The sequence below is a fragment of the Castanea sativa genome, chromosome 1 (assembly GCF_040712315.1).
Source record: "Castanea sativa cultivar Marrone di Chiusa Pesio chromosome 1, ASM4071231v1".
Classification (NCBI taxonomy): domain Eukaryota; kingdom Viridiplantae; phylum Streptophyta; class Magnoliopsida; order Fagales; family Fagaceae; genus Castanea; species Castanea sativa.
The window spans coordinates 56,633,411-56,657,958 of record NC_134013.1 but is presented as its reverse complement, the minus strand read 5'-3'; the positions used below and the strand labels follow the sequence as shown (position 1 = coordinate 56,657,958).

The following is a 24,548-nucleotide window of genomic DNA, read 5'->3' as shown; positions in this document are numbered from 1 at the left end:
CGGTGGACCTACGCGGTGTGGTCCGATACGTCCACAGGGACATGAGGGAGCTCTTCTACCCATCTGCCTTTCGCATCGTCTAACCTCTTCTGTAAGCCCGTTGACTATGACCTTGTTAACGGCCTCGGCCTGCCCATTTCCTCGAGGATAAGCTGAGTAGAGTATCTATTTATAATACCCATCTCACCAGTATTGCCTAAAGGCCTTGCCTCAAATTGAACGCCATTGTCCGAGACGAGTGTATGTGGTATACCGAATCTAGTAACAATATTTTTCCGGATAAATTTCTTGGAATCAACATCTCTGGATATTGGCCAAAAGGCTCAGCCTCGACCCACTTTAGTAAAGTAGTCCGTTCCCACGAGCAACCATCTTTTGTTTCCGGCGGCTCTCGGAAAGGGCCCTACAATGTCCAAGCCCCATTGCGCGAAAGGCCAAGGGCTGGAGAGAGGGTTAAGAACCCCTCGGGTTGGTGGATATTAGGGGCGAACCTCGAAACGATCACATTTTCCGGCATAGTCCTCGAGCCTTCCTTACTGCATATTGGGCCACCAATAACCCTGAGTGGGCTCTATGGGCTAAGGATCTTCCTCCGAGTGTGGCTTCCACAAATTCCCTCATGCAATTCCTCCGATAATGATTACTTTGATTCGGGGTGTATACACTGAACAAATACGGTCCCGAAAAGGATCGTTTGTATAGCTTGGTCCTCGGACAACCAAAACGCGGCGCCTTTCGACGTACCTTTTCTACTTCAACTTTGTCTTCGGGAAGGATGTCATTTTTGAGAAAAGATATGATCGAATCCATCCAACTAGGACCAGGCCTTATTAGATGGATGCGAGGTGCGTCAGCAGCTATAAGAGAAGGTTCTACCAGATCCTCAACGAGAATCACCCTTGGTAGACCTTGAGCCCGAGGATGTGGCCAATGTAGCCAAAGAATCTGCATGAGTGTTTCCACTCCTAGAGACATGAGCTAAGGCAAATGAGTCGAATTCAGCTCGCTGACGTTTAACCTGGGCCAAATATTCTTGCATTCTGGGGTCTCTAGCCTCCATGGTCCCCATGACTTGGCCAACCACTAATTGAGAGTCCGAGAACACATGGATTTCCTTGCCACCCATCTTATGTACCATTCGCATGCCTACCAAGACCCGCTTCTTCATACTCGGCCTCATTATTAGTAGCCGAGAAAGCCAATCTCAAAGATTTTTCAAAGACAATTCCTTCGGGGGACATTAGAACAAGTCCAACGCCGACGCTTTATGATTAGCGGCCCCATCCACATAAACTTTCCAAGCCGAGGGCGATACGGTGATCACACCAACTGATTTTTCACCCATGTGCGCTCCCTCGAAGTTTCTTCTAACAATGGTTCAACAAACTCGCCACCAAATCGCGAGGACACGACCTTTCAGGAGGTGCGAGGCTTGTACTTAACATCAAAGGCTCCCAAAATGGTTCCCCATTTTGCCACTGCGAGGAATAATCGGCACTACGCAGACACGGCCTTGAGCGGCAGGGGGTCAAAAATAACCACGGTATGAGATTGGAAATAATGAGGAAGTTTGCGCGTGGCGTGGAACTACGACGAAGTGCTTTTTCCAAGGGCAAATAGCGCACCTCGGCTTCATTCAAGGACTTACTAACATAGTAGATCGGCCTCTGCACTCCATCTTCATTCCTTATAAGGACTAGACTCACGCATGAATAGCCACGGCCGGATAAGCGAATAAAACCTCGTCCACCTCGGGCGAGATAAAATGGGTGGCCGAGATAGATATTGCTTAAGCCGTTGGAAGGTGACTCACAATCCTCGGTCCACTGAAACCCTTTCCACTTGTTCAACAACTGAAAGAAAGGACGGCACCGGTCGGCTGACCGAGAAATAAATACGTTCAACGCGACGAATCATTGGGTCAATTTCTGAATCTCCTTTGGGGTTAGAGGCGGCTGCAAATTTTGAATAGCCCTAACCTGCATTGGGTTCACCTCTATGCCCCCTTATGAGTGATCATATATCCTAAGAACTTTCCAGATCCCACGCCAAAAGAACACTTGGAGGCGTTAAGGCGCAACTTATACTTCCTCGGCATTTGGAAGGTGTCGGCCAAATACGTCATGTGAGAAGGTACCGTCTTACTCTTTACCACCATATCATCCACGTATACTTCTATGGTTTTCCCCATTCTTGTTCAAACATTCGGGTCATCATTTTTTGATAAGTAGCCCAACATTTTTTAACCCAAATGGCATGACCTTATAATGATAGTTCCCCGTTGGAGTAATGAAAGCGGTCTTTTCCCCGATCCTCACAAGGGGATTTGGTGGTAACCCTGAAAGGCGTCCAGGAAACTCATCCGAGGATGTCCGACGTAGCATCTACCGAGTTGATCAATCCGTGGCATTGGGAAAGAATCTTTAGGACAGGGGCCTTGTTCGGATCGGTAAAGTCCACACATACTCTCCACCTGCCGTTTTTCTTCTTAACGACAATAGTATGAGCCAACCATTCGGGGTAGAAAACTTCTTTGATAGCCCCGGGCCCTTTTGAGTTTAAGAACCTCTTCCTTCAGCAAGCCTCAGAATGTTCTCGGGAAGATCGCCGAGGTGGCTTGCCTCCTCGGAACGATGGCCGGATTGACGTTTAAACGATGACAAATAAAGCTCGGATCTACGCACGGAGCCTCGTAAGGGTCCCACGCAAAGACATCTATATTGTCCTTGAGAAATTCCAACAACTCCATCTTCTCTTGGTATGGCAAAAGTATGCCAACTTGGAAGAACCTCTCTCGGATCATCTGCTATTACAAACTTCTCTAACTCCTCGCAACGGCCTCATCTTCGCGTCATCGCTCCGGTGTCTAGCTGACCAATTGCTATGACTCCTGAATGGGCAAGGTTGATAACTCGACTTCGCTGACGAAATCTTCGCAGAGATGCATTGTCTAGCCACTACCACATCGCCGAGGATTTCCTCAACATGTTCCCCGAGGGAATTTAACCTTAACGTGCAAGGTAGAGGAGACGGCTCCCGGGGCGTGCGCGGCCATGGCCCTGGCGAGGATGGCTGTATATGGAAGTACGCGTCAACCACAATGAAATCTACTTCAACCGTTTCTATGGATTAACGGGTAAACGGATCCGTCCTTTTGGCACAACGGCTCTCCCTTCAAAGCTAATAAGAGGTGAGTCATAAGGAGTTAAATCTTCCAACTCCACCTTAACCCCTTAAATAGATCAGGGTACATGATACGCACCATTGCCACCGATCTATCATCACCCTCTTCATGTCATAATTCCCTATTATTCCGAGGGTAACCACAAGAGCATCGTCATGGGGTTGGATAGTTCCTATTTTATCCTCCTCGGAGAAACCCAAGAGACAGGGTAAAGTGCTCTTTAATCTCTTCGGCCTACCACCCACATCCTCGGCACACGGATGGGAAACCGTCATAACCCTAGTGGGACTGAGCCGGTCCTACCGGTGCGGCGAAGATAACATTAATTGTTCCCAATGCGGCGAGGAATGAAGCTGTTCCTTTGGTTGTTTGAACCAACTTGATGACCTTCCGTGGTTGACACAAATGGTGCTTCAACTTTCCTTTCCCTCCGACGCTGCTCTAGATGGTTCCACGGGGTCCGGCAGTTCTCAGTAGTGTGGCCCACATCCTCGATGAATGCCGACGAGAAGGTTCGATTTCTTCTCGCAGTGGGTCCCTGCCATCTTGCCGGGCCATCTAAAGAAGGGCTCTTTACGAACTTTTTCTAATAGCCGATGTACCTGGTTCTCGGAACACGATTTACAGTCCTTGGTGCCGCGAGCCGGATTGTCCGAAATAGTCCCTCCTCGGCTTGTTGTTGTGATATCTCCGAGCATGAAATCCCTTCTCTCCTGGGATAACCTTCTCCTTTCCTTTTCCATCTTGCTGGTCTTCCTCTACCCTTTTATACTCATCAATACGATCCATAAGACGACGCACGCGGACGGGCTTTTTCGTCAAAGACTTTCTTAGGTCGTGATCGGTAGGAAGGCCTACCTTAAAGGTATTTAGCGCCACCTCATCAAAGTCGCCGTCTATTTCATTAAACATCTCCCAATATCCGTCGGAGTATGCTTTCAAGTGTCTCCCCTTCCTTCATGACCATGGATAGCAATGAGTCCATGGCGAGGACTCTGCTACAAGTAATGAACCGAGAAGCAAACGCCCTAGTTAGTTCCCCAAACGAGCCTCCAGACCCCGACTTGAGACCGTTGAACCATCTCATAGCCACGGGTCCCAGTGGAGGGGAAGACTTTACACATCAAAGTCTCGTTGTGTGAGTGCACCATCCTTTGGTTGAAAAGTGACTCACGTGCTCCACGGATCGCCGGCCATTATAGATGGTAAACGTGGGCTGGGTGAACCTCCTGGGGAGCCTCCCCCTCTCAATCCTACGTGAAAACGGAGATTTAGAGAGTTGGTGCAACGCCCTACTCATGGTATCGTTGCCTAAACCCCTAGGACGAAGCTTCTTACGTCTGCGGATTGGCTGGTCGCTCTCCTCACCGGAGGATGTTGCGCTGGTGGGGGAATATGACCTCGAACCGTAGCCAACTCCCCTATCCTTCTCTGAGGAAGAACTAGACGAGGACGGGGAAATCTTACGGTTAGCACGGCGTAACTTCCTCTTTAAACGATTGATTTCTTTCTGCATGGATTTAGAACCCTCATCCTGGGTAGTGCTACCCCCTCCACGAGTATGGCTAGCCCCTGGATATTCTGTATGGACGCTTCCCTCACGATCCCTACGATGTTCAAGACGTTCGAAATGATCTTCCGGTTGTGATCCTTGTGACTCTGCATGGTGAGAGCCTAAGCCTGCCAGACTATCCCTACAACTTCTAGACTTGATATCCCACGACGGGCGCCAATTGTAAGTGCACAATTGCACCTGGCCGAAGAACGGTTATGGGCTCGAGCCCAATGAGCCTTAAACAATAAGAATTTGTAGAGTGTGGGCTTGAAACCCGGAGTTAGAAGTATATGAGGATTAAATGACAAACTAAAGATTGCAAGTAATTGAAAACGACAAGGAATATTGTCACGGGCCTCCTCGGACGTAAGCCGAGAGATGTTCTTCTATTATATCTCACCCTTTGTCTTTTGTCTTTTTAGGTTACAAAAAGTTCCATCCCCTTTCTGTGCCAGGTCCCTCCTTAAATACTCCTCTTTTTAATACTTTATACACGGGTTGCCCCAATTCCTCCCTTAGCCTAGATATTTCTTTTCTTAGTGCCTTTGAACAGTAACTAGAAGTTTCCCAGTTCCAGTTCAAGTGTCACTTCCCCATTAATGCGGCGGGGTGGTAGGTGCAGTGTCTTTAATGTGGAAGTAGCCCTTTATTTTTGACATTTCTTCAACACCGGTGCTTTGGGGCATTCTGGGGGTTCACCCCTTTAACCATTGGTCTTGGCGTGCCATTCCCCTAACACCTGTACCATGAAGTCCCGGGTTCTTTGGTGTCAGTCCGAGGGGAAAAACATCCCCGGCTCGGTCCTCGGATCCTCGGCGTATGGGCCGACCTAGAATATCAACAAGCCCTAAACCCAAGAGTAGGTCGGCCTTCCTTAGCAAGGCCCAATGGCCCATATCCCTATTAAGATATTTTTACTCCCCACAGAAGGCATGGGGAGATTGTTTGTGATGAGTCTTGAAGGGAAGATCTAAAGTTGTAGGCAGAGGCAGTAGGCATTGCCACACAGCCCACACCCATCTTTGCACTTTGTGAAGACAAAATTTCTAAGGTAAAATTGTTTTGATTCATTACTTATTTTTTATTAGTTAGATATCATGTGATGTGGCTGTGGGTGTTGTTAAATTATTTTGTTTGTGTTGTGTAACAATACTTGTGTGTTTAATTTTTGTTTTTGTTTAAGGGGTTATTATTAATTAAAGTTGTATTAAAAATGGGTTGATTGTTTAAATTATAGTTGAAACTTTTTTTCTTGAGTACGAATATAAAGCTTTCTAATTAAAATTTTATTTTTTAAAGTTCTTTTCAGGTTAATTTTTAAGTCATATTCTTAAAGCTAAAAGAATTATGAGCAAACGAAAAATAATTGATGCATTTTTTAAGAAAAAAGATGTTAGCAATTCAGAAATTAGGACACTTGCGGCTGTAGAAACAAATGTTGATACTTCAATACCTGATGAACACCCCTTCAAATGTTCAAGAATTCAATCTGAAGAGATAGATCGTGATCCAGGATCACGTAAATAAATATGTAAATTCCCTATCAATAAACAAGATAAAATCTGACGAGCTTATCTCAAAGAATGCCCATATCAACCTAAAAATATAGACTATCCATACAACGATGATACTCATCGTCGTTGATTTCAACCTTGATGGTTTGAATCACATTCACATAGGGATTGGTTGGGATACTCACCTTCAATGGATGCGATATATTGTCTACCTTGCTACCTTTTTAGTAAGAAACCAATAAGTCGTCTTGGATCAGATGCATTCATTTCAACAGGTTTTAATAATTGAAAAAAAGGTGAATGATGGAATGAATTGTCCTTTACTTCATCATGTAGGGAAAGATGGGCTCCCTACATAAAATTGCTATGAAATGTTGCGAAGATTTAAAGAATTATTCACGACATATTGATAAACTAATTGAAAAATAAACATCAAAAAATTAAAGAATAATCGATTGTGACTCAAAATCTCAATAAAGGATGCCGATGGCTAACATTCCAAGCTTGTGCTTTACATTTGTCCATGTAAAAATTCTTGGCTACGCGGCTGGATAAGTAAACAATTGTGGCCTCCCATCCCACGTGAACCTGACAAAAGAAAGAAAAAAGAGAAACCCACACCTGGAAGAATAAGAAACAAAACTGAAAGCCAATGAGAAAAAGAAAAAAAAAAAGGATAAGTCAACAATTGTGGCTGTGGAGAAAGTATATAGTGTTTCAGGAACTCTACATCAGCACTTAGTTGGTATTTCTAAGCCTAATAAAAAAGCGACATCTGTCTAAAAGAAACAGATCAGGATACTACACCTTATACACCTGAAAAGACAAATATACCCCTGAAAAATTTCAAGCCCTCTCCTTTAACACCCTTTTCCCCTTCTTCAGCAAAATCAAAACTCTCTCTCCAATCTTCATTTCTGCTTTTTCTCACCTCACCACCATATTCTCTCTCTCTCGGCACCACTAGAGCACACCTGCACCTCCATGACTCCATCTTCTCTCTCTCAACTCCAAACCTTGACAACCGCTGCTGAGCATCGTCGCTGAAGACCGACCTTTGTCTCGTCAGAAAAACGCCCAAAACTGTCTCTCTTTCTCGTTGTTTCCAACCACCGACGCCAGAAGTTTTCTTGCCGCTTCTAACACCTGAATTTGCAAAGAGAACCAGTACAATCAAGTTCTTCTTCGAGAACCCAGTTCACTTCTCAAGTACAACGGTCAAAAGCAAGATTCCCATCCGAGCTCTCGACCCTCAAAGAGATGAAGAAACAGAGAAACCAAACATCAATGACAGAACCGGTGCTTTCACATCCCAGGTCACTCTCAATCTCTTGTATAATTTTCCCATACATGTCAAATTTACCATTTTTCTTTTATGGGTAACTTTATATTTGGCCAAAATGTCTTTTTACGCATAGTCCATAATTTTACTAAATTTTTTGTGAATTTTAAGAATAATTCTTGCATAATATTATGCTACTTATAATGGGTATGTGACATATTTCTAAAAATTTGAGGTATTATAGAAGAATGATATGTGTTAAGGTCACCATGTTTGTTCGAGTACATTGTAGCTAATGATTTAGATATCAAGAAACGCTTATATTCCATAGTCAGTTCTATCATTTTTGTTAGCAAATTCCTGAATTAGAGAAGATATGAACTTTAGGTAGATGCATGTCTTTCGAGTTTAAGTCCAGTTAAAGAGCATGTGTAGACATAAAATGTGGCCCAACTTGTGATGCGTTTAGCTATTATTTGGATATCTATCTTGCTTTTGTTAAGATTATTGATGAGAATTAGCTATAACCTGTTCTACATTGTCCAAAAGTTTTTTTTAAAACTCTGGTTATCTATGTTTATTGCTTCCTCTATTGGATGATAGGATAAGTGCTAATCTAATGGAATTGTTGAATACAGTGGTGAGTACCTTTTTCCCCCAATTAGGTTCAACTTCACCTATCATGTCCCTTCACCTGTCTTAATCAGTGTTGATAAATTTTCTTCATCATCCACAGTCCACATGAATGAGTTATGTCTTGAAGTTGTAACTTATTTGGTGAGGCTGCTTTGAAATTAGGGAAAAGTGATTCCAAAAGGTGGATGAAAGAGAGCAGTATCTCTTATTGGAGAATGGGGTAGCTATATATGGTTTGCTTATATAAATATATATAGAGTCACAATGTTTCATAGATCATCCAAAAGCCTAAATGCATAATTTTCCTTGATCAAGTCTCTTTCACAAACTAATAACACCTCAAGTCTTTCATTGGTTAGCTACAACAAGAGGATTGGAATTTTAAGTTCAAATGGAGGTGGTAGGGAAACCAATAATTTTTTTGTGAGCATGCTTTTGCGATTCATCCATGTTTAAGAATGCCACACAAGAAAGATAATTATGTTTTGATCCTGTGTGACCTTTTGCAAACTACGGTGATAGCTGCTAATTATACTCTTAAAAAATTTAATATTGATTAGGAAAACTGAAACAGTTTCAGAAACATAGCCACATAAAGGAGGGTATACATGATTAAGGTAGTCACAACAGGCTGAGGATCCCAAACCCACAAAACAAGTAAATTTGAATATGCAGTCTTTGGATGTTTTTACACAATATAACCTTGTGGGTAGCTAAAGTTTCACTCATATGCATGACCAACTTCTATATCTATTTGAAAGGAAGATCCAATATAGGACAAAGAGTGAGGCAGTAAGGACAAAGAGTGACCTAACCATACTTCAATTTTTATTTTTTTTATTTTATTTTTAATTTTAATTCCTTACTAGATTTGCTAGATAATTGTACTTTTTGGTCTAGCATCATCATTGGTTCTCTTTGTGTATATTTGCTGCCTTGGTATACTATGAGTATAGCATGAGACTGAATAAACTTTGCTGGATCTGATTATTTACTTGTCCAGGTTAGCCATGAATGCAGGGCAATTGGCTACTAGTTTACATTGAAAGGATTCTTTTAAAGTATTGTTTTCTATATTCCTGATGAATAAAAAAATATTTTGGATCCTTTTTGCTAATGTGAAAATTTAGTTTTACCTTGATTTTCGAGTTTGCATATCTAGCTATTCTTTGGGTCAGTTTGTCTTGACCTCTATCATTCACGCAAAACAATACTTTTGCCTAGATTTTGAGTTTATTTTTAATCAGTCTATTGGTTGGGTGCGTTTGTCTAGCTTTCCTTTTTATATTGTACACTGAGTAGATGTAAACTGGCAATGCCTTTCTGCTATAATATGCCATGTTATTTTTTTTCAATGTTTTTACAACATAATACAAGATTAACATGTAGATGGATGGATGGGAAATTTTTTTATTGATTAGACATATACTATTTGTGATTGTAAAATTCCATGTCTGTTTAGATGTGAAATTTTTATTTAGGTGCCTATGTTATGACACTTGTTTACTGCCTGCCTTTAAGCCATTAATAATTATTTTCTCTGTTGCTTTAGGGTGGAATGCTTGCATTGCTTTAGTTGCTAGTAACTGTGTTGTGTGGTAAGTTATATGTCCATTTCCTGACTTTAATTTTTTATTTGTAGGTTACTCGCACCCAGTGGGTTTTGATTTTTGAACCCATGAGTGCCATTAAGCTAGAGCTCATTGATCTATCTCCTAATTTAAAGGCTTATACTTACATTCGTTTCACTTATTCTTTCAGCCATGATTTTCTATAATACCAACATATTTTCTTCTGAAATTCAATTGAGAAGATAAATGTTTAGACTACTTTTCTTAGTTTATTCTATTGCATCTTCTGCACTTGAATAATGGCTCAAACTATTTATAATGTTTTATAAGCAAAAAGTTCAGTTAATGATCCTTGTGTCATAACTCTAACATGATATCCAGGTTTTCCATCGTTGAGTTTTTTTACTTTTGCACTCTTCAAGATATCACACAGTTTGTATTCCCACATATTAGTTTGCTATTTTTATGGTTCTTAGCACATTGCCTGCTTTGTCTTTTTCTTTGTACTTTTTCATCATAATGGCAGAGGAGTTTTATTTACCTATCCAAAAAAAAAAAAAAAAATCCGGTATTGTTGTTGGCTATATTAATTATTAAATTTTTGTTTCTTGTTGGATTATTGTAGGGGGTTGTCAACTATGTAAGATTTTTCATTAAAGTGATGAAGATGTCAAATATGAAGCAATGGGATAAATTGAAGCTCTGAAGTATCAATCAATGATGGATAATTACAAAATAGTTGTGAAGCAGCTGAAGTAGGCATCAATAGGGTCTTGGCTATTTTTTGTAGTTTGTTTTGGTGTGTTTATGTATGCTGGCAAAACAAAAGCAGCCTATATGTTGTTACCTTGATGTAACTTTTTAAATATTGATGCCAATAATAGTAATGTATCATTAAATTTATCTTTATGTTAGCTTTTGGTTCAATGAAAATTTATCTTTATGTTAGCTTTTGATTCAATGAAAATTTACCTTTATATAATCATTGGGTACTAAAGACAAACAACACCATTGATTAAGGAAGTTGCATTTTATATAATCTAAGTTATAGGTATTACAGCAAACAACAACACACTATATATAATCTAAATTCCAGAATTGTGTATAGGAAAAAAAAATCTTGCTCAAGCTTTGCTAGAATAAGTATTTCAATTTGCAATGATATATTTTCAAGTTTGACTGAATAGGTATTCCCATAAGAGTTTCCATGCTATTGATGTAGCAACATAGTACACTATATCACCTAAAGCTCCAAAATTATCACCACCAAATTTATGTGGATTACATAAAACAGCAGCAACTCCAGCACTTGTAGCAGCAACCCTTGCTTCTCCATCCCTTGTAGTAGTAGTGGTGTCAACAACCTTCACACACAAAATGAACCTGCCATGCTTCTAAAAGTCTTCTTGTAAACACAACCCTGGAAAAATAAAAATAAAAACAAATCCCCTTGCTAGTGAGTGGTGACTGACTAGCACCACTCCCAATCTGCTTCAGCAAGTTGTTAAAGACATTCCCGACACGATTATGCTCAGGAGTCTGTTAAACGCAAGACAACAAGAAGCAAGAGCAGTAATCACAATAACACCATTATCCTCATTTTTCACCATCAATGTATTTCTTGTAAACACACTTGTACAATTCTCTCTTGGAATAATAAAAAACAAATCCCCTTCCCCCCCACCTGTAAGAAAACAAAAAACAAAAAAAATTCCAGCACCTACCATTCACTATATTATCAAAATAACAACAACAACAAAAAAAGTCTAGTACCAAAATATTGCCATTCACTATATCATTTCCTTAGCTGGAACAATATAACACTTGCAACAATCTAGCATTGCAATTCCACCACCATGCACATATAGAAACTAATATATAAGAACAAAAAGTACTCTTGCATTAAAAACTTTTATCATTTGCATATGTTTGAGTACTTTCATTCGTTACAAAAGCTTTACAAAATGACAGCTATAATTAGTGTTTGGCTATGCAATCACTTGTCCAAATTTTCAGCTATGTCATCTACAAAATTTTCAAGTCAAATATACTATCCAAGAGGTTCCTCCACTGTAATAATGACCAAAATGCTGTCCAAAAAACTGTCCAAAGATGCTGTCCATGAGCTATGCAGTATATTGTCCAAAATACCATCCAAAAGAGTTTTTCTTCATACTTCAAAAATTTTTAGTAGGGCCCTAAAAAAAAGAGAACAATATTAGGGTAAAAAAAAAAAAGAAGCACATATTAAAGGTTCTCCCCCTCAAACATAAAAAGTTTAAGGTTATAGAATGTACTTGATTCAAGTGTGACATTGAAGTACTTTCTTGAAACATTCTTGTAGAGTTAATCATGGGATAAGCAACAAACATTTCTAGGGGAAAGAATGATGTTTGAACATCTTCTATATATATATAAAACAGTAACAATGATGTAAGCTCAACAAGCAAAAATTAGAAAAATAAAAATTGAATTACTAGTTTTGTACTTACCATGTACCATAGAAATAGCTTCTGAAGCTTGTGAAGTGGTTGTATCTTTCACTTTTCTTATGTTCCTTTTTTTCAAATGATTTTCTTGAAGCATTGTTGTAGAGCTAACCACAGGATTAGCAATAGACATCTCTGGGGGAAGAAATGATGATTGGACATTTTCTTAAAAAAAAAAAAAAAAGACGAAGTAAGTTCATACAGTTAAACTCAACAAACAAAAAATAAGAAAAAGAAAGCTTGAGTGCTAGTTTTGTACTTACCATGTACCATAGAAATAGTTTTTGGAGCTTTTGAAGTGGTTGCATCTTTCACTTTCTTTTTTCTTTGCTTCTTTTCCAATTGACTTTTTATTCTAAAATTGGTTATCCTTTCTTTCTCACATGTGGCAGGTCAAGGATTGGTCTCTTACCATCTAAGCAAGGTTGCACATCATCATCATGTATGAGATCTTGAGAACATTTTTTACCAACATCTTCCACCTTATTTGTATCTGTTGAACTCTTTTCAAGCTTGCATAATAGATCACTTAGACTATCCTTTGCTATTTTGGTCCCATGATCAGTCAATGCAGCCTTATCACAACATTTATACCACAAAAGACTTAAGTTGCTCATACGCAATACATGAGTCGATTTCTCATTTGATTTAAATAAATCAACAGAGCAACACAACCTTTTCTTGGCATCTTTTGTCCATCTACTTGATATATATTTGTCAGGTATATTATTCACATTATTCACAAGAAAACCCTTAAAGCATGACAACATAACAACCCCAAAGTCTCAAATAATTTGTAATCACAACAAATACTTAATTCAGCCCGGTTAAAATGCACAATATGAATCCTTCTACTCTCCCCACTACTTAGTGAATATGTAAAGTTATCTTCACAACGATTAGTTTCAACACAATTCAATTCCATACCTGAATTAAACTCTTCTTCAAACATTCCAAACAAAGGAAGAGTATAAACTTTAGCAGCATGACTTAAAATACCCCCGTGCTTATGAACTTTCCCAGGTGCACCATTTTTACAACGAAAATCTTCATTTATTTCATCTTGTCGCATTTGTGCTACTTTTTCCTCATAAAATTTAATAACTTCAATAAGAGGCATAGATGTTTTCATAATTTGATGAAAAACACTATTTGTACTCTCACTTCTTTGGATAGACTTCATCTTTGCAGAAAAGAAATCGAGATTGAAAGTTGGGCACCACTTTTCTCAAATTTGGTATAACTTGTCCAGCCAGGTATTGTCCTTTAAATTATGCATCTCAATCATTTTGCTCCAAGTTGACTCAAACTCCATTTCATTTGAACACCCACCATATAAACAATGATTAAATCTTTAATTGAAATCTGGAACACCATAGATTCCAACAAGATTTTTTTGAGCATTTTTACTAATATGCCATAAACAAAGTCGATGACGAGACTCACTAAAAACCATATTAATAGCATTTGCCATCGCTTGGTCTTGATCTGTAAAAATAGATTTTGGTTGTTGACCTCCCATTGCAGTAAAAAAAGTCTCAAACAACCAAATAAATGACTAAGTTGTCTCATATGATAAAAAAGCACAACCAAACAAAACATTGTTTCAATGATGATTGATTCTCACAAATGGTGCACAGATTAAGTTGTACTTATTGGTTCGATAAGTGGTGTCAAATATAACAACATCCCCAAAAGAGTCATAATCTAATTTTGATCTACCATTCCTCCAAAAGAAATTTGCAATTCTATTATCTTGGTCTACTTGCACTGAATAAAAAAACATTGGATGTTCACTTTGTTTTTCTTTGAAATGATTAATAATACTTTGCTCATCACCAGCTTCCATAATTTCTTTTCTTTTTGTTTGCATAAAATTATGACAATCTCGCCTAGAGAACCCAACATTATTTGCACCACCAAGTTCTTTTGATAAAAATGAGTAAGACTTTGTTGCTTTTATACCCGAACTAACCATTGTGCTAATTATATTCCCATGAGCAGGTAGCACCTTCCTTCCTAATCTCAAGTTACATATTTCTTCTGGAGTTGCAAATTCATGATTGTGTGTGTCATTAAAGTGTGAAACACTCCAAATATCATTTTTTACATCAAATCGGATCCTAGCACAACAACCCGTTCTTACATCTAAATTATGATATTTTTTAACATTAGAAGGGTCTTCAAACTATTTAAAACCTTGTTTTGAACACACAAATTCTCGTTGCCTAATAACACCATTATACTCTCATTTAACTGCTTTTTGAATACTAAATCCCCTTTTTAAAGCATACTCATTATAAATGTTATATGCTTCTTCTTCAGACTTCACTTGCATTTCAATTTTAATTTCATCACATTCACCCAAAGTTACATTTTCAAACTTTTCCCTTTTATCATTGTCCCCAACAGCAACAAAAAGCATTTTTTGAAAAATCCATGACTAGTCGAACCTAATCATTGAAAAAAAGATATATTGAATAAACATCATGAAAAGATGACTATAAATATACATAAATCACCATAAATTCATACAAAAGCTTTGCTGCCAGCCACCTGCTGGTCCTCAGCCATAAACACATTGAAACTCAAGTGGGCTTTATACCAATTATCAACATATATCATAATAATTTTCCATAATAAATCAACCAAAGACTTAAACTAAGAAAATAATAAAAAGATAGATTGAATACCTCAAAGGAGACTCTTATGACAAAACTATTTATTAAAATCGATTCCTTCAGCAAAAACAACAGAACAAAAGCATTGCATCCATCCCTACGCCATGTAGAAAAAAATATTACAAGGAATGAAAAAAATTGTGAAAATTCCAAGTAAGTCAACACATATTGCAAACTTAAATGCATCTAAAAGAAATCATCTTTAACATGAATAGCTGAAAAAGAAAGAAAAAATCTAACAAATAAATAATACCTGAAAATCAAGCACAATCATCAAATACATTAAATCAACTAATAAACAAAGAAATAAGCTTTATTTCTCTACTTATAAAACTACATCACACTAACCACTTTTAATCTAATCCAAAAGAACAATTTTTTGAAAAGAAAAAAAAAACACTTTACTGTATTATTAGTGATTGGCCTCACTGAAGCATTTTAGTAGACAGTTTTTACATAAGAATGTATATGTTAATTTTTTTGGAAAAAGAAAAAGACACATGTGCAAACGAAAATTTCAGAAAATAAAATGAAAAAGAGTGAGGAGAAACCTTCTTGCAAAGTCAGAGTTGAAAGCGGCGAGAAAAAATTTTGGCGTTGTGGATGGAAACAACGGAGAGACAATGTTGGGCATTTTCCGACCAGACTGATGATGATCGGCGATGCTAGGTAGCAGCTGTTAAGGTTTGGAGTTGATAGAGGGAAGATGGAGGTGCTGGTGACTGGTGTGCTATGGTGGTGCGAGAGAAACAGAAAGAGAAGGCGTTTTTCGACGAGACAAAGGTCGGTCTCATCAAAACTGATGATGACCAGCGATAATAGGCAGCGGCTGTCAAGGTTTGGAGTTGAGAGAAGGAAGATGGAGGTGCTAGTGACTGGTGACTGATGGAGGTACAGTGCTGTGAGAGAAACAGAGAGAGTCTGAGAGAGAAAGATGAAATTTTTTATTTTGGAGAAGGGGAAAAGGCGGAGTGGCGGAGTGGGGAAAAATTAAAGGGTATTTGTGTCTTTTTGTTTTATGTAACCTGAGCTGATGAGTTGTAATTTTTAATCCATTTGTCAAATTTTCATTGGCCTTAGAAACTCCACATGTGTGCTGAGTTGGAGTTTCAGAAGCATTATATACTTTCTTGTGGCTGTGGAAGTGTTGCGTTCCTTACATGGTACATCTGAGTAAGACACTGCACGAACTCGAGTTCTATGTAATCGAGTTTCGTGTGGCTTTTTTTTTTTTTTTTTTTGTGTGTGTGTGTGTCAAACTCGAGTTTTTAAAACTTGAGTTTTAAAAAGTAGTAGATTGTTAGATATTTTTCAAACAGTGATAAAACACTAATAATTTCGAAAAATAGTGGTATTTGGCTATTTTTGCCTCTCAACTTATTTATAATCATGAACACAAGAAAATTATGAAAGTAATTTATAATCTTGAACACAAGAAAATTATAAAATACTTTCAAACTATACTTCCTTCTGTCACGTAAGTAGTAAATCTCAACCACGATTATGTAAGAGGAAAAATTACAATTTTTTGTAATCCCCAAATTTTTTGTAAGAGGAAGTTGGTTCCAATGTAAAACCATAAAAGAATTCTCTCTCTCTCTCTCTCTCTCTCTCCATGGTCTTGAGTGACACCACAATAATTTGGTAATGATTTTGCATAGATGGACATACTTAGGGTATTGCATTGATTGAAATTGAAATTTAAAAAGTTAACTTTCAATCTCCGCCCTTAGATCAGAAAAGTTAAAAAGTTAAAAAAAATTTATGAACTAAGGGTTAAAATTGAAAATGAAAAAAAGTTAACTTTCAATCTTAGCCCTTAATAGGTATTGCATCTATTGCACTAGATCTCAATCTTAGATTGATATTCATAATTGACTTAAAAGCTAAACGCTAGTATATTAGTACACTAAAAAGAACATAGGGTAAATTATAGTTAACAACCATGAGATTTGGGCTAATGTCAGCTATGTTCAAGACTTTTAAAAAATGACCAACTCAGTCCCTAGTGGCGAAGTTAGAAAAGTTTTTCAATGAGGGCCAAGCTATGTATATATAATCCAAAAAATAACACACTCATGTATATTATGTTTATTTATTGCTTGCACATGAAGAATGTTTGTAATCTTGATTTCACATGACACATATGATATTTCTTACATAAAAAAAAAAAAAATCAAGTAAGTATTTACATATTTGCAAAAAAAAGAAAAGAAAAGTCATGGCATGTCTAAAAATATACAAGTCAATTTAATAAAAATAAAACATAATTAAATTATGTATGGTATACATTAAACACACTTTAATTTAATGAACTACATATGACATAAGAGTGAGGGAAATTATTTACTCCCGGAGTACCATAAATGCGTATTCCTTCCTCTCACATAAATGGTAGGTCCCACTAATTAAATTCATGATAAGACCTACTATACATGTGAGAAGAGGGATTACGCATTTATAATACTCTAAGAGTACCTAATAATTTTCCTAAGAGTAATTAGAGAGAACAAAAAAATGTATTGGTCAATTATATATCACATGTTTTTAGTAAAAATCTAAGAGGATCATTATTTAAATATATATCCAAAACCTTTTTTTCATACCAAAAATACAAGAGGGAGGTAGAATTAAAAAGCCAAGGGGGGCCATGCCCCTTCCTCTCCCCCCCCTTCTCTCCCTCCACCGCCCCTGTTAGTTCCTAAACCCAAATTGGATCCTAAATCATTATTTATTTTTCTCCTTTCTCTCTCACAATAATTAGGGACCAAGTTGACCAGGTTGTTAACTGTATTTTACCCAAGAACATATAAAGAAGTGTAAAGACTCTCGCTTGATTTTGGTTTCAAACAACTGTGAAAAATTGAAGATGTGCAATTGTTTCTCTTCTTGTTTTTTGCCCGACTTAAATGTCACCTTCTGAGTTGCTGTATGTTTTTCTAGAAGAAGAGAAACATGCAAGAAAATGTGAAGGAAAAAAGAATTAAAGAAGGTAAGATTAAGATTACTTTGTACACACTCTTGGACTCGTTTTATCAATGACTTGTGTATCAACTAAGATTGAAATTTCATATCTTACAAGCAATGAATCTTTACATTTTGAACTGAAATGAAACTCTACAGAATTTTATGTTAATGCCTAGCGTTTAAATTTAGGAGATGATAGGCGGCAAATCTTATTATAAATTCACACTATTTACTATTTATGGTCCTCAATGTTTTTGGGGGATTTTTGTCCGAGCTGAATTAAATAAATGCACACCACAAGCTTACAACTTTCTCACCACTTTCATCTAAAAAAAAAAAAAATTCTCACCACTTGAAATGAAATACTCTGGCCACTTACAGCTTATAGGTAAAAAAATTGATGGGCTCTTTGAGGGAGTTATTGCTTTCAAAAAATTAAAATTTTCTGTTGATCTCCGGGATCTCAATTGCTTTGAAGATTATGTGAAGAAGAAAGAATGAAAGGAAAAGAAATAAAGTGATGCTCAATTTGGACAAACTTGCAGTCCTTTATAGCAGACTTGCAGTGAATCTGGACTCCAATTGGAAGGCAAGAAACGCCAAATTATTTAGGAGGAACTTAAAACTAGAAGAAGTTAGCTGTTAGGTGGAAAAACTGTGAGACAGTTATTGTCAGTAAAATTGCATCTGGTCAGAATTGTGCACAAGAGCGTGCAAAAGCTATATGGGAATGCAGTTGGCTCCAGATGACAGGCCTCGGGTATAGTATATTCATTATTCAATCTGTTTTTTTTATTTTTTTTGACAGACAAGTACGTTCAAACCTTTTTGAGTACTAGAACCATAAACACGGCTTAATTGCCTTACTGTCAGAATTATTTATTTATTTATTTATTTTTATATAAGATAGGAATTCTATTTTAGCATAATTTAAGTTTATATGTGTGTGAAGTTCTTTTCTGGAAATTTAAACCCTGGAGATCGAAATCGGCGGCATGGACTGAAGATCGGCGGCAACAACGTGGTGGTTTGGAGATCAGCGGCGACGGCGTGGTGGTTTGGAGCGGTGGTGTCTCTCTCAGACCGACATGGACTGGAGATCGAAATCGGCAGCCTGGACTGAAGATCGGCGGCAACAGCGTGGTGGTTTGTAGCGGCGGCGATGGTGGATTCTCTCTCTTTCTCTCATTCCGATCCTCTCTTTCTCTCACTTCGATTCTCTCTCTCAGATTGGATGTGGGTTTTGGTTTTGCTTTGAATTTTTGTTGTGGGTATTGATGCAAGATTCATGGTGGCGGTGGTGGGGGATTATTGTGTTGTTGGTGAGGATGGGTTCACTGTGGGTTTAGGGAGGTTGCTACTGATGTGGGTGGCGATTTGGTGGCAATGGGTCTGTGGGTATTCTGATTCTCTCTCTCAAATTGGGTGTAAGTTTTGGTTCTGCTTTGAATTTTTGTTGTAGGTATCAGTGCATCTACAGGTTCATGGTGGTGGCAGTGGAGGGTTGCTGTGCAGGTTCAACTTTGTATTATTTTATTAAAAACTCAAACAAAACCCAGTTTATTTTCACACACTTAATCCCTTGAGTTTTTGGGTTTATGAGTTTTTGAGTGTTTGAGATTTCTGGGTTTTCTTTGATTTTATGATTTTGGCTATGAATCTTTGGGGAAGAACGAGAAAAACTTATGGGTTTTCAGCATGGGTCTATCAGCATTGGTCTTTGTTCTCTTCTCAAATTTTATTGCATTATTAATTTGATTTTAAGTGGTAAAGGAAGTTGATTCAATGTGTTTAATTTTGAATTCGTGTTCTTGGGTCTGATTTTCTGGATTTGTGTTTTTAAATTTGAGTTTGTGTTTTTTAAATTTTCTTTTTTTATTTAGTTAAAATTGACAAATTATTTACATAAAAATAGATGCTGATGTGTCATGGTGATGTGGCATTTTTTATAATATTTTAATTCCTCCAGCTGCCACCTCAGCTATTTTCGTCGGTTGACTGACAGAAATGACGAAAATAACACGCGTTAATTGGTTCAGGGACTAAAAGTTGTAAAATTAAAATGTAGAGATCAGAATGGAAAAAAGTCAAAACATAGGGACTAAAAGTGCATTTATGCCTTCATTATTTCAATTTTTTTTTTTTTGTTGACAAATAAGAATGTTCAAACTTTTTTGAGTATTGGAACCATAAGCACGGCTTAATTGCCTTACTGTCAGAATTATTTATTTATTTAATTTTTATACAAGATAGAAATTCTATTTTAGTATAATTTAAGTGTATATGTGTATGAAAGTTTTTTTTTTTTAAAGATTTAAACACTAACATTTTTCCTCACACCTCACAAATACTTATACTTGTGAAGTGACCATTGTACCAATTGTGTGCAATGGTAAATTCTTTATTCTTAGAAACGAGTAGTTTCTCTCAAAAAAAAAAAAAAAAAAAGAAGAAGAAAGAAACGCGTAGCTTAAGTCAAGGTCACGATGGCCGACATGATTCAACAAATTTATCTTAAAGTTGGCATAATTATTGACACATTTGATATTTGACGTTTAAAAAAAAAAAAAAAAAGACTGATAGTGATAATAATGAGAATCCAACGTAAGATTTCATTTAAAAAAAAAGCAATTCCAATTATCTCTGTTTCATTTTGGTTTTGAGTGTCTTGAGTCGACACCACAACAATTGCCAACTAGAAATGATTTTGCCTACATGGACATGGTTTGTTTGACACAACGGCAAGTAATTAATTAAGTAAGAAAAATGCCAGACACCATAATTATTTACACAATTTTTACAACAACTTGCCACGTAGCAAGTTGTGGAGTTTACTATAACTACACTTATACTTGTGAAGTGACCATCGCACCAAATGTATGCAACAGTAAATTCTTTAGATTAATCTAGGGATTTCCTCTTTTAAGTGTTAAATTTGGTTCACTTGAGGCATAGTGACAGCTACTCCAAGCTGGAAATATAAAGAGTTGATCCTACTTGAATTTTTGGGACAATTTTGAATTTGAGGTTAAGTACAATTTTTTTTTTCAAAATTTAAAATGCCACACACACACACATACATATAAAACTTAAAAAAAAATTAAAATCTTAGGGGTCATGGCACGCCCTTGAACTACCGTAGTTCTATTCCTAATTAGCTAAATAAAAAAAATGAATAGTATTTATTATACACACCCTATTCCACACAACCTTGACAGTTTTAGTGCAAAATGTGTGTATGCAATTGTCTATAATAGTCATTTCTCATAAATAATTACCTCATGCATTTCATGTAGAAATTGTTTTATGTGTCCTCTTACACACTAATACAGGAAAGTAAATAAAGAAATAGAAATTCACAGAAATACTGTTCAATGTATTTTGAACCCCAACTAGCCTAATCAAATAAAACCAAGTCATTAATCCAATATAGAACAAATAATTTATTGATGGCAATATCAGCTTTTGCCAAGGACACGTAATTCTGTATATATGAATACATAAAAACACGCACACATTTTGTATATTGGAATTTGGAAGTCTAAAATCATGTGATGTCCAAAACTTGCACCACAGCATCAGTCCGTAAGCAGAATAAAAGCATGTAATATCAAAGGCCCAAGATCTCCTCCAAGGCTACAAGGTTAAACAATAGCCATTAGTTTGCAAAATTAAAATCAATCCATAAGAAATAGTTAGAGACATATAACCAATCCAACAAAAATTCCCGAACCTTTAGAGAAACTGTGATAACCTCTAGCTGTGAAACATCTTCTGCAATCTTGTAGAGTTGTAGTATGCACTACGATTGTCACATACAACCAATCCTTCAAGTTGATCATCAATAGGAAATATGCATGTCTCCAGGAACGATTTAACGTCAAGGAGCCACAGACTCACCAAAAACCAACAATGAATCCAAGCTCCATTCCAACATAAAGACATTTCCAGGATTCATCTCCATCTTCTTGATAGTTGTCACTGCGATTAGTGTTGGATGTTACATCTTCTGGGCACTTTTCTATAAGTGGAGGTCCACAAAGTCCAAGATTACCAATGAATCTGTCAGAATCGAATGACTGGAGTTGAGTGCTTGTTGGAATTCTTCCTGCAAATTCATTGCAGGACAAGTTTAGGAAGCCCAAGTAATGTAAAGCAACCATGCTATCAGGTAATGAACCAAATAACCGATTTCTCGACAAATCCAAAGATTCCAATTGCTCCAATTGACCAATGTTTTGTGGAATCATTCCAGTCAACATGTTTCCTGATAGATTTAATGCTTTTAATTCTATGAGGCTGCATATCTCATCTGGAATTTTTCCAGTCAATTTGTTGTTTGCAAGATGAATGCTCCTCATTTCTCCGAAATTCTTTCCGTACTCACATTCTCTTTCCAACCAACAATTATAATGAGACTACTGAAACCATCAATGACACTGATAATATAGGAAATATACATTTTATAAGCATTAGTTATTGTATATTCGGTGCCATTCCAAACAAAGTACTTGCCAGTCATAAAATCTGGAACTTTGTGTCCTATGGCAGTCAAATTATTGAGGCATTGTGGAATGGTTCCAGAAATATTATTTTGAGACAGATATAAAAATTTAAGATGGACTAGCAAACAAATTTGAAATTGTATGCTTCCATGAAATTTATTGGATCTGAAGCTAAGAATGATCAATGAGGACATTTTTCATGTACAAAAATCTTAGCATAGTGCAATTTTGCAAAGACCAAGGCCAATCTCCGGACAAGCTATTATTGCTTAAGTCTAATGCTACAAGTTCATTTAAAGAACCCACTGAGCTTGGAATTTCTCCAGACAAATTATTGTGAGCCAAATTTAGAATTTCTAGTCATTGCAAATGCATGAAACAATCAGGGACCTCTTCAGATAGATGGTTGCTTGAGATGTCAAGGTTCCTTAAAAAACGACCAGAAATCGAGTTTACAAAGAAATTTAATCTTGAAAACATATTTTTGGAGAGAATTATTGTGGTCAAATTTGGAGGAAAAACTGGTAATGGGCCTTCAAATCTGTTAGAACTAAAATCTAGTGTGTCAAGATTTGAAAATTTAGTGGATATATTTGGCAATCTTCCTTTGATTTGGTTATGAGACAAATTTAAATAACATAACTCAATAGGCATGTCCCAGGACGTAGTAGGAGTGGTGTTTGAAATTCCAGTATTGGAGATATCGAGGAACTGAAGGTTCTTTGAGTTTTTATCCAATTTGGAAAATCAGGACCCAACTTGCAAGATCTTACAAATAGATGGAACAATTGGAAAGGGGGAATCCAATCAAAGCTGATATTTAAAGGATTATGAGATAAGTCTAAAAAACTCAATTGGGTGAGATTTGATAGTTGGGCTTCGGAGATAACACCTTCCAAATTATTGGAGTGTACAATCAAACCGTTCAGCTTATGTAGGCTTCCAATACTTTCGGCCAATTTCCCTTTTAATTTATTGTTAGAAAGATTTAACCAACTTAATGATGTAAATATTGCAAAATTAGGCTCTGACCCTGCAATTTGAATATTTGATTGCTAAATAAAGATAAATACTCTAATGAATCTTTTAGGCTCCCTTCAAGTTGTGGAAGTACTCCAGAACCTTTTTATTTAGCTGGTTCATCGACAAACCCAAAGTTGTTAGAAAGATTGCTAAATAAAGATAAATACTCTAATGAATCTTTAGGCATCCCTTCAAGTACTAGAAGTACTCCAGAACCTTTCCATTTAGGTGGTTCATCGACAAATCCAAAGTTGTTAAAGTACATATATCCTCAATTGATTTTGGAATGCCGCCTTCAAGTTGATTATCATCAAGATGGAGTTCCTGTAGAGAATTCATGTTCCCAAAAGCATTCGAAATTGAGCCATTTAATTGATAAGGAGAGAGATAAACATATGCAAGGTGGGTACTAGAGTCGAACAACCAGGGGAATATCGAAGAAGTGGTGGGAGGGTTGTCAGAGAGACGAAGGTCGGTAAGAGATTTAGAGGAATTAATATGCAAAAGAGAAGAGGGAGTGATAAGAGGAAGATCACAATAACTCAACCACAGCTCTGATAGCTTTGGGAGACCAACAACTTCCAGCCAATTATTGACTACACTGAGATTCACAGAAGTCATTTCTATGGCCTGTTTTGTTATTGTAGTAAACTCCTTCTCAACTACAACAATTTCTCTTTGCATATTCACTTCCCCATGAAGAGAGCCACTTGTAGTCATCAATAAGACATTTTTGGAACTCAAGGAGTGCTTGTCTCTCCCTCTCTATGCACCACATATTACCGTCTCCAACCACTGAAATGACTCCAAAATTTGGTTTCAAGTGCAGTAAAAGCATACAAATTGCATAGAGAAATTTCAGGGACCTTCCACCCATGATCAAAGTCATGGCCGATGATACAAACAATTATAAGTAAAGATCAAGATGCACCACTAAAGCAATAAATATTTCAAGTTTGATTTTGTTTTTTGTGCTCTCACAACCCTTAGCATCAGCTATTTATAAACACAATTGCATGCAAGGAAAAAAGATTCATACCCAAATTCACACCAAGATCACAACATACTTGGTTGTAGTGTTTGAATTTCAGCACTTATTCATGGAACTACCACATAAATTTACTAGAAAGAAAAAAATTAG

At 37.0% G+C, this 24,548-nt stretch overlaps 1 long non-coding RNA gene and 2 pseudogenes across 1 annotated transcript; 1 reads left to right on the top strand and 2 right to left on the bottom strand.

Annotated features, from left to right (window-relative positions):
• The first annotated feature begins 7,142 nt into the window (after positions 1-7,142).
• On the top strand, positions 7,143-10,696 carry LOC142606654 (uncharacterized). Its single transcript, XR_012839141.1, has 3 exons — positions 7,143-7,569; positions 9,724-9,769; positions 10,368-10,696. It is a non-coding gene; the product is annotated as an uncharacterized LOC142606654 (long non-coding RNA).
• Positions 10,697-10,911: 215 nt separating this feature from the next.
• LOC142630391 (protein FAR1-RELATED SEQUENCE 5-like) lies at positions 10,912-14,656 on the bottom strand (annotated as a pseudogene).
• Positions 14,657-21,614: 6,958 nt separating this feature from the next.
• On the bottom strand, positions 21,615-24,127 carry LOC142630383 (receptor-like protein EIX2; annotated as a pseudogene).
• Positions 24,128-24,548: the final 421 nt, after the last annotated feature.